Source organism: Aulostomus chinensis, chromosome 21 (assembly GCF_037954235.1).
Source record: "Aulostomus chinensis isolate RoL2024-O1b breed Wild chromosome 21, RoL_Achi_v1.0, whole genome shotgun sequence".
In the NCBI taxonomy this organism is placed as follows: Eukaryota; Metazoa; Chordata; class Actinopteri; order Syngnathiformes; family Aulostomidae; genus Aulostomus; species Aulostomus chinensis.
In genome coordinates this window covers 15,981,101-15,992,408 of record NC_141340.1, presented here as the reverse complement: position 1 = coordinate 15,992,408, position 11,308 = coordinate 15,981,101, and the positions used below count along the sequence as shown (strand labels likewise).

Here is an 11,308-nt window from a genome sequence, read left to right as displayed (position 1 = left end):
AGGATGCCACGCTGAAACCCTGTGCTTTCTGAAGAGCTTGCCATTTCTTAATCTTGTAGTGAGTAATTTATTGGAGATGGAAATCAAACACTGGTGATCTGGTTTACCCTGAGCAGGGGCAGGGGCAGCAGTCTCTCCAGCACAGAGACTCGTAGGTCCTGTACTGGTGCCACAAACTACTTTGAATCTTGATTGCACCCTCATCAGCAGCCACTTCAAAAACTTTTGAACCAGATCTTGTAATAGACATTTTCAGCAACCCCCCCCCCAAAAAAAAAAGCTACAACCTACAATGTCTTGATTAGAGGGGAAAGCTCACAATAACCAGCTGATTGTGGTCAGGCCAGAGAGATAGCGAGAGAGAAAGCTCCTTGCAAAAAGACTCTTCTGTAATACTATATATATTAGAGATTTTTGAATAGTTACCATGATTGATAATAACTCTGTACTGTGCACAACTACAATGCATAATCACTTGGCCAATAATTTTATTGCAGATGCATATTTGAGATACTGGGATATTTTGACCTTCTACAGCTCCAATGTAGAAGTTAGTAAAAGACAGTCGTTGGTTTCAACCTTCTTCAGTTCACGTGCACATTCTTTTTCATTCTAATAGATTTATTTTTCCATCCGTCTATTTTCTATACCCCTTATCTGTTAAGGGTCGGGGGGGCTATTCCAGCCGACATTAGGTAAGAGGCAGGGTTCACCCTGGACGGGTTGCCAATCCGTCACAGGGCCATCAGGAGCTCAGTATCTTGCTCAAGGACACTTCCACATGGTCACCGGGGGAAGTGAGGATCAAACCTGTGACTCTTTGGTTGCTTAACAGCCACTCTACCGCTGAGCCAGGCTGCCGCCTGGGGGGGGGGATGTGGTAGTTAAGCTTTATATGAATGAGATGTGTAAGAAACTATGTGTGTGTGTGTGTGTGTGTGTGTACTAACCAGTCCAGGGTGGGGACTCTGGGGGTCAGTGGTCCCGGAGGAACTGAAGGTGGAGGGGGAAGGAGGACTGTTGGGGTCCAGGAGACAAATAGGGTTACAGAGGAGATCTTGGGAGGCGGAGGAATCGCGGAGGAGGACTCCGGAAGCAGTGGAGTCGTGGAGAGTTTCTGGAGAGGCGTTGGAGTCACAGAGGAACTCTTAGAGAAGGGAAAACAGAACAAAAAAACCCATAAGTACCTTACCGGTATCGTTACCACGTGGGTTCAGTACGTTCAAGCACTGCGTGCAGGTTCAGTCTTCCTCTGATAGCTGGGCTGGTAATCGGCTGCAGGCGTGGCTGATTGCCAATTACCAGCACCTGGGCTGCTGGCCCTGCCAGCCAGAGGAAGAGGGCCATGGAGAGCACTAAGAGGATCTCTAAGAGTACCAACACACGTGTAAAACTTGAGTGTGGAATAAGTTGTATCATGCGGTGGAAGATGTTGCAGTAATGCATATTATGCTTCGTAGCAAAAAACCCAAAATAAACAATTTAAAGCATAAAATGTTACTCAAAAAATGTTCCTCTGAAACTTCGCTTTTTCTATGTGGTCAAACTCCATCACCAAACCCGTAGCACTCTTCGTTTATTGTATGAAGACAAAATTCTTTCAGTTTTATCCCTTTTTTACACGTTCATGATTATGAAATTTCATTTAGCTGCAAATGAGATTTCTGATAAGTTGAAGTCACACTCTTGTCGCTGGAGTGTTCGCACCATGCAGATAGGCTGCTCCAACGTTCAGTCGGCAACTGAAGGCAAATAAGTCTAATTTACCTTAAACATGTTGAGGGTGCAACATTGCAATTATTCCAGTCTGCGTTCTGGCCCCTTCCATTTATTGTTTGCTGGTGTTTTTTAAGTCTTCCTTACGACATGAATCAACAACAAACTCTGAGAGAACTAATCAGCGAATAGCAACCTACATGTTGAAACTGACAAGGAGATGTGCGTCTTGAAATAAGGCAGGTTCATTAGATTATTTTGTTGAACAGAACGTTGTTTATCCGAACAGTGATTATATTCTGATGATGGTTTCAGCTGAACATTTCTCCTGCGTTTGTTCCACGTAATGGAGGGACATCTGACAAAGGCAGTGGTTCTCAGTGGTTTTTTAAAACTATGAACATTCTCCACAAGGGGGCTTCTGTTTGATACTGTACGTGTTAATGTGAACAGATTAGACGTGAGGAGACTCATGACTTCACGGCTGTCATGATCTGACCAAACGATCAGCAGAGGTCTCGTTTCAAACGCCGTTTTTGGAAAACTGACAACAAGATCTGACCTGTTTACGTCAGGGTCTGGCATCGCTGAGCTTTTTGTGCTTGCGCTCTATAGACAGCATCTTTTCCAACATGTTGCAATGTCACAAGACTGTTTTGACGGACCTGTCCAACTGGTGTGGATGCTAACAATAACTACAACAGAGCCCCTTGTCACTGTTTGCGAAAGGGCTTGATTTTGCCCTCGGAGATGTCTAGCCTACTTTCACAAGAGCAAAGTCTGTCTGTCATAATGTGTTACAGTGAATGATGCCTTATCTTTTTTATGGCCAAAAATATGCTGCAATATTCAGAAGGCCCTTTTTTTTTCGCCAGTGTACCCAACAATCGCAGTATTTGACTTGCAGTGCCGAATCCATGCTCATTTATGTAGTCTAACCTCAAATTCTCTCGACTATAAATAACAAGAAATGCCCCCTAATGGAGTAATTTACAGACGCCCTGCCAAAGCCATTGACAGGACTCTCTCCTATGGCAAATGTCTGGCATTTAGCAAATCGATGACATGAATTATGAAGAGCCTCTTGCTGCCTCTCCATTCTTCTCCATAACAAAAGAGGAAGCGCATTAAAAACTAGCATTGATGGGTTGTAGGGAGTTGCAGTCAATGAGCTCTGAGTTTAAAATTAAAAGGCTCTTTGGGTGAAAATTGTTTTCTCTGGTCATCCTTCATGTCGTGAAGGGTCTTTTTCACCATGATTCATTAAAAACTAAAAGGGTAAGGGTGGAGGCGGGGAGGGGGTGATGGTGAAATCCTGGTGTACTTATCCTGCCCAGTTGTGAGTCAATGACACCAGTTTCGTTTTGACTAAGTGTTATTGCTGCAGTCCATAATTTCATCTTGAAAATGGGGAAGGGAGTGGATCTTCCTTATAGTAATTGAGTATTGATTTGAAAATAAACAGCAGCAAGACTCCCACCCAACTGACAGACCCATCTTTCGGGTGGAATCGACAATAAATGGGCCCCTGGTTTGAGGGAAAGTTATGGATCTGGATGATACAGTCAAGCGCTCCCTTCCCCTTGTGATCTCTCTTCCAATATATATTGGATTTTAGATAACCCATTTACGAGGCCTGTCATCTAAAACCTATAGTTTTGAGCAGGTGGATGATAAGTTAAGTGCAGGATTTTTCATAGATCTCTGCCGCTGACACTTCTGCGGTGTATTTTTAATGCATGTATCACAGGAAATGGTATCCCATACAAAAACTGCAACCTGACTGAAATGAAATGAGATACTGAGGCGGCCTTAAGTAAATGTTTGAACATAATGTATGTTCTCTTAAAAAAAGTGCAGCTGTCTAGCCATGGGCCAATACCTTTATCTGAATTTGTGTGTGTGTGTGTGTGTGTGTGTGTGTGTGTGTGTGTGTGTGTGTGTGTGTGTGTGTGTGTGTGTGTGTGTGTGTGTGTGTGTGCGTGCGTGTGTCGGGAGGGGTTGGTAATGGTTCAACAGCTCAGTGAATAGACATAATAAGAGGAGTCTAACATTTAATGTCAGGCCCAGACGTTAACCTCTGCGCATAATCACTGTTGAACTACGCTCACACTCTCAGCACTCCCACACCCTGCGGAGCCCCCCCCCCCCCCACACACACACACACGCACACACCAGTGCTAACGACATACAAATGCACCATTCGTTTTCATTAACCACCACTTCACTTTTGATTCAGTGAAACAGTGAAGCGGTGGTGGGTGAGTCAATGTGGAGGAGTAACACGATGCTTTGCCAAATGACCTCTAGGTTCCTATCAGCCAGGAGAACAGATTAACAGAGAGACATGGGGCTCAGTTAATTTCACCGGCTGACCTTAGAATGCTAGAGGTGATGTCACACTGTGGTCGCTGCTGCACTATTGTATTGTCATTCACACCCGCCTAATGACTCCTGATTATCATTCACATGCTAACGCTCCATTTGTTATCGGTCTGACCTGCGTTGGGAGCATTATGAACTGTTATCTATATTTATTTTGTCAATTATTGATTGCCTTTTCCCACCACACGTCATTATTAATTTGACTTGCTGTGTCAAGCTCACTGTTAATCATATTTAAACAGATATGGAGAGATAAAAATCAATTTTCCATTATCCTTGAGGTTTCTCATATCCATCCGGGCGCCGTGGAGGGGACTTGAGAGATCGGCTATGCATGACTGAGCAGATACAGAGCCATGCAGAGTAAATAATCATCTAATTTAAGTTTAATGGGGAAAGCGGTGCAAAGATGGAAGTTATCTTCACTTTTAATCTCAAGGTAAGAATATTTAACTCTAAACATTTTCAAATATTTTACTAAGCTGTTATTTCGCTCGCTTTATCACTCTCAGGGGTATTTCTGTTACAGACGATCATGATGGAGAAGTGCGTGCTATCGCTTTAAGAGGCTTTGTCGTAACTTATACTGAAGCAGTATTTGGCTGTACTTAAAGGTGCAGTATTTCAGGAGAAGAAAGAAAAGTTTGGTGTAGCTCTTTTTTCTTGTAAAAAAGCAAGACAGAAAGACAAGAAGCCTGAAGAGCTATTACCCAGTGGAAGGTAATGGCGCGAGGCGCGGGAGGATACAAATAGCAGAGGAAGGGCACTTCACCCAGATAATGGGGTTGAAGGATTCTGGCATGGTGAGATTCATGTACAGACAAGGCTCCTTTGATGCAGTGACATTGGAGAGCCCATAAAAGCCGTAGTATAAAACGCTGAGGCGTTACTCTGAGCTAATAGGATCCCCGACTTTTTGGAGGCAGATTTAGCATAGCCTGACATGGGAGACACAGAAACTCTAATTGGATACACCTACCTGGGTTCAATAAATGAACACAGGGGGATCCATCAGGGCGGATAGAGTTTAGACTTGGAGAGGTTTAAGAGTGGAAGAAATAGCTTGTGGGATGCTGAGCTTATTGGACACATTAGCAGATGTAGCAAAAGTAGATTTACAATGGGAAATGACAGAACAGGATCAGAAATAAACATGAACATTGTGCAAAACTCTAAATATCAACTTTTAATGTGCAAGGATGCTACTCCAGCTAGGATTTAAATGACAAGAGGAGCAGCGAGTTAGCTGAAGACCAACTATGCATAGTGGATTTAAATCCAGTTAAGGTATTGTTCACCTGCCATTCAATGGTAAATCCAAATTTAAATGAGTTTTAAGGCGCTTCACTGGCAAATTCTTCCAGGTTCATCTCACCGGCTCCGACATGGCCACCGGGGTTCGTCACAGATGCGTCTCTCCACGCTTTGCTAAAACGACATGATGAATCTGTTTCTCTTCCTCACAACTGCAAAAAGCTGAACCAGTACATTGAGCAAGGGCTTGAAGTTGGGACACACAATGTAACTATTTAAGCTTGAAAAAAATCCCCGAAAGCTCCGTGGCCCTTCAAGCGTCACCTCAAGTTCCTCCATAAATTGTGGTCAAATGAAAAAAAGGAGTTTTTTTTTTTTTAAACTCATTTCACACAATCTTTACACCCAAAAGAAGAGTTCTCAGAGTGGAATTCTGGTGAGTTAACTGTGTTGATATTCTAACAGATATTTTAAGGGAACTAGCAAATTTCACCTCAAAGGGATTTACAGTCAATTAACACGCTTAGATTCCTTATATGTTTCCGAAACGAACATCAGAACTCCATCGAAGCTGAGAAGCGGCAGTAATGTGGCCTAAAAGAATGCAACAAACATCATATAACGATATCAACCAATTTGATAACTCATGAGGCCACAGATTTATGTGGCAAAAAACTATCAATATAATGCCTCACATAACAAAGTATGCATGGGAAACATGGGAGAGGAGAGCAAAGAATTAAACATGTGAGTACAACTTCTACATAGACAGTACAATTTAAGATTAAGTAAGCTTGAATGGCCTGATTTCACCAGCTTCTACTTCCCAAATGAAAAGCTGAAACTCCAAACTGATTTTCAATGACATGAAAGGCGTAGTGACACGGAATCCGAACGAGGGACTGATGAGCCCTACATCTTGACCGTAAGAAAACCTTTATCCTTGACCACTCTGTGCTCTCGGAGAAAAAAAACAACAACAAACAACTGATACAAACATGATTTATTTCACACACACACAGGAGACTAAGGTTTGATTCTCCTCATCTGTATCCAGCCAGACACTATTTAGTGTTGCTGTCAAAAAAGCTCTTTAGATGGACTAATCTCTGGCCCGCTGACAGCTGTGTCCTCTTCCAAAATGAACACAAATTCCTGTAGACCAGCCTCTTCTCAGGCTCAGATCAATATGGCTGTGATAAGGCAGGACACCTTCCGGGAGCTGCAGGGCATGTGGAAGGGCTCTGACATATCATGATTTGGGCTTTAATTACTTTGCCCATGCAGCTGACTGGAATGCATGTATAAATCTGTTTATGTGAACTCGCAAAAATGTGCGTGCGTGCAAGTTAGTAGCGAACGCGAGCTGGATTACACTGGTGTACCCTAGCTCTACAGTCTCAAGTAGATTTTTGAGATCTGCGTCAAATGTCAGTGCTCGTCTTTGCTTCGTTAAAATTACAGCCCTCTTCACGTTTTGTGGCGTAAAAAATATATAAATCGAAAAAAGATTGGATTTTCCTGGACTTTTTGTCAATTCTTTTTTAAGTTTAAAATGAAAAAAAAAAACAATAATGTAGGGATAGCGCTTTTTTACGCAGACCTGATGCTGGCAAGCACTTCATGGACTACAGAATGGAAGTAATGACTTTGAGTAAGGGGGTGTCTCAACATACACCCTTGGGTGCCTGCTGTGTTCATGTGCTTCGTGTAAATGTGGAAGTTTCACATTTCTCCACTTGTCCAAAGTGAGAAGGGCTTGACTTGGCCAAGTGTATGACCCTCCATTCATCAAGTTGGTGACATTTTGCAGTTTATTTCATTCATCATTTAGTTCATCCTGCTGAATGTCGTACGGCACGTAAGGAGACGTTGATAAGGGAAGAATTCAGAGGAAAGGGCAACACATCCCATTATCAGAGCCTGAAACGAATTTCCTCAGGTGCGTGGATGCTCCTGTGCTTGTACACTACTAACAAATGTACGTTTTACCAAAACTGGCATTACCAAAATGTTAATATACCCAAGAACGCTCCAAGTGTGGCGAAATGGGAGGAGCTGTCCAAGGTGCTGGTCTGGGAGCAACCACAACGCCTGGATTTCACTGAGAATGTAAACTTTTGTCCAAAACCTTATTAAAATAAAAGACGCTAAAACGGGTCAGTACATTGAAATTCCTTTTCTATGCTGTTATGGACTCATCTGATCTCACTGGAGTGCAATTGTTAAAAACACAGAAAATATATCTGTTGCTTGAATAATACTTTTGTACCTTTTCAAATGAAACGTGATTGCCAGTGGGAATCCAGCTTCAAATAGTAATAATTCAAGAACACACACGCGCTCTAATATTGCTTGTGTGTGTCATTCAGATGGTCTAATTATGGAGTGACTGTGTCCTCTTGAGCCCTGGCATAAATGATCCTTCTCACACATTTAATTTGTTATCTCCTCAGCAGGCTGCAGGCCTCTGGCTAGCATGGTGGAATGGGAAATTAATGACACAGAGGGGAGTGAGCCTGTCGCTCTCCCAGCCCACAGGCCTCCACATAAATAGCTTTTAACATGAGGATCAATAATGTTAAGTTGTGATTAAATAGATTATTACATTCAAAATTAGCCACCCCAGGGGCTAACATGTGTTTATGGAATAACCAAAGGAGTCCTTTATGCTCATTTAGTCTTTAAAAGAGAGCTTGCAGATGTTTTCTGCTGATCTTTTGAGAACGTGAGATTTTCTTTGAAACATTAAACACACAATTTTAATCAAATATAGGTGCGCAGAGGACAAGTCCTTTAAACAGGGCCTATCTCAGGAAAACAACAGTAGCAGGTAGATGAGATGATTATTTTCTTGTCACGCCAGTCAGTCACCAAAAGCTGCTTGCACCTTATCTTGATTCTTGTTCTTCTTCATCGTTGCTCAAGCATGGTGGCCACGTATGTGTTTCCATTCAAATCTTCCCTGTGGGGTCACAATACTCTTTCCAAGAGTAACGCTTGAGTTCCTATATCCGCCAAACACGTCGTGCAACATAATCAAGATAACTTTAAAAAAAAAAAAAAAGAGCTAAAATCTACCTATAACCCTAGGATAAAGTTTTACTTAAAACTTTTCAGTTGGAAATTTATAATTTAGTAAAAGGTTCCATGTTTGTTTGTTTAGCCTTGATTACAGTGTATCCCTACAAAACACGTTACTTGCATCACTCAAAGCCAAGAAAAAATGCGACTATACATCTTTCAACGGGTCCCCAGGGAGACCTTGACCTGTGGCTCCATGGTCCCGTGTTTTCATGCGTCACTGACCTCTTGACCTCAGTACGCCCTGTGTAACCCACTGACTGACTGCTCCTAAAAGACGCATGCTCGTATATTTTTCTCACAAACTAACTTTACTTACCATGTCACACATGCTGTTTTTATTGAAGCACTTCGTTTCAAAAAAAAAAAATAAAATAAAAAATACCAACGGAGATTAAAGAACACCTCCATTCTTTAAAGGTTGGAACAAAATTTGTTTAACAAAGCTTATCAATTTCTGACGGCTGTGCTTATTCTTCAAGCACAATAGGACCCCGAATCCCTTTCTTTGTGTGTGAGGGTGTGTATATTTAGCCAAATCCCTTACACAGGCATTCATTTATTAAATCTTTAATAGGCAATTTTATTAAGTACGCTTACAAAGATCCTAATAGAGATGTAAGGTAATGAAGTTCTGCTTTCTTAAAAGCTCATGAATCGTTGTAACTTTGCTGTTGCAAAGAACCGCTAACTTCATATAGAGTCTGATGTTTTATTCACAAGAAAATTTCCATTTGGCATAATTAACTTCAATCTATGACGTTGTGGTGGAATCAGGGAGACAGAAGATGGCAAACTGTATGTCATGTCAGTGGTTTAGAGCAGAACGGTATAATTAGATGAACTGGCAGACAATACAGCCAACTTCAACAGTAGACTGCACCATCTGTATTTTGAATATTTTAATTTCTCGCAAACTTCCACAACAGAATTTATAAGCTGATGTTCCAAAGCTCCTCCATACACACAGGGAAGAAAACTGGCTAATCTGGACAATGACAAGTTTCATTTTTTTTGTTTTTAAATCTGTCTTAATAAAATCAGCCTGTCTCTTTTTCTCTATCCTTTTTATCTTCTCGCCCAGGGATTACCAATGGAAAGTAGCATTCTTGCTAACTGTAGCGTGCTCACCTCGTGTATTTTATATTAACCTTCACTGATGTGTTCTGTCCCTATTTAATTTTTAAAAAAAATGAATATATAACTTTACCGCAGCTTCAGAGCAGGCGGGAAGCTTAATGTTCATATTCGAAGAGAGCAAGTACAAGAAAAGACAGCTTAGTGAACTTAACGATACAACATCACCCTCGTGACATATTGGCGTGCGTTGCTTGTTTGCGATGCGATTGGACAGATCCGCTGTGCATGGCAGCAACGGAAAACGTGGAGCATAGAGCGACAGAAAACCGAGCACCATGAGGTTGTTTGTTTTCTCCTCATAGAAGATATACCGTCTAATTTTTTTTTAACGCTAATTTGGTTTTGTATATGATTTCCTACATTTGTCAATAGACTTAATTTGTTTGCCACCAGGACACCGCTGACATTGTAAAAGTATGTTATGTTGTAGAAGATGGTTGCAATGCTTGCTACTAAACACTCCAACTTCCTCTCACATGCCCCAAAATAGCTGAAATATCATCCGTGCAGAAAGCGGAGGAGAAGTGGTGTGTCATAATGGGAAGTTTTTCATAGACGATAGTTGGTGTGCTGATAAGTGGCAGATAGAGGTTTTACACTTGGCCGGAGCATATCGGTAATAGCTCCAGGAGCAGCAGTGTATTGACTTGAGTTGAGGAGATGGAGGAGGGATGAGTAGCAACATTTCTGTGTGCTGCTTGAAGAGGGTGACACCCGGCTCTGGAAGAACGCATGTCTACGGGGAAGAGTATCTGCAATGAAACAGATGTCCCAGTCACAAAGGATGAGGGTGCAATCACACCTAGTGTTTCCTGTCTTTTTGGCTAGTGATGGAGGGAGTGTAAAAAAACAAACAAAAAACCTCCATCATTGCAAATTGGCGGTTTCACTTGCTTTCTTACGCTTAGATTGAAATAATGAAAAATGTGTGAATTAATGAGATTCAGGTGTCTGTGGATTTCATCACCTTTGGACTGAGTCGGATGAGCTGTTTCGCTCAAAAAATAAAATAAAAAATAAAAAGCCATGTCCTGGCTGGAGCTTCAAATTTCCGGCACAGGAAAGTAAATTAGCATTTTTCTCAAAATGTCAAACGATTAACACATAATGGCAGAACCGCCAAATTAATACTTTAGTCTGTTAACATATGCTAGGTAATGGAACACATGTATGAAGCCTTCCTCTTTGTAACTCTTCAATAGTTTTACGAACAGCTAATTGACATTGTAGTCCATACAAATGTGGCCCCCGACTAAGGATGAGGATATTTCAATAATCCCCCTTTGAGTTTTTAGAAGTTTAAAATCCAAATATTAATTGATTCAACTTGTTTTAGACAAAACTGCAAACATTATCGTCAGCACTTCATTTTGGGGCCTTAAGTACACTGTCCAAAAGTGCAGCCATTTGCACTTTTTATAAGCTTTATCCCCACCTAGTTATTCTAAGATCTGCTGCTAAATTTGTCCCTCATTCGCTCTCCCTGAGCTTAAGCTGTCAGCCCAGTAATGCAACGGCTAGAGCACATCTCCTACCAGCTTATTTATTTATATATATATGTGTGTGTGTGTGTGTGTGTGTGTGTCTCCGTTTGGTTGAAGCTGCCATACTGCCAGCGTTCAGCACAGTATGAGACAGGAAGATGGACATTTTTTCCTTACTTCACACTGCTTAAGTCTCTTTGGTGTAGCTTATCTGTAAAGTGCTCTGTATGATGCTGGGCAAGGTG

The 11,308-nt window shown here is 41.6% G+C and overlaps 1 long non-coding RNA gene across 1 annotated transcript; it reads right to left on the bottom strand.

Moving 5' to 3' along the window:
* Positions 1 to 312: 312 nt before the first annotated feature.
* LOC147241864 (uncharacterized) lies at positions 313 to 1,257 on the bottom strand. Its single transcript, XR_015111047.1, has 3 exons — positions 1,193 to 1,257; positions 951 to 1,117; positions 313 to 863 (listed from the first exon to the last, which is right to left on the bottom strand). It is a non-coding gene; the product is annotated as an uncharacterized LOC147241864 (long non-coding RNA).
* Positions 1,258 to 11,308: the final 10,051 nt, after the last annotated feature.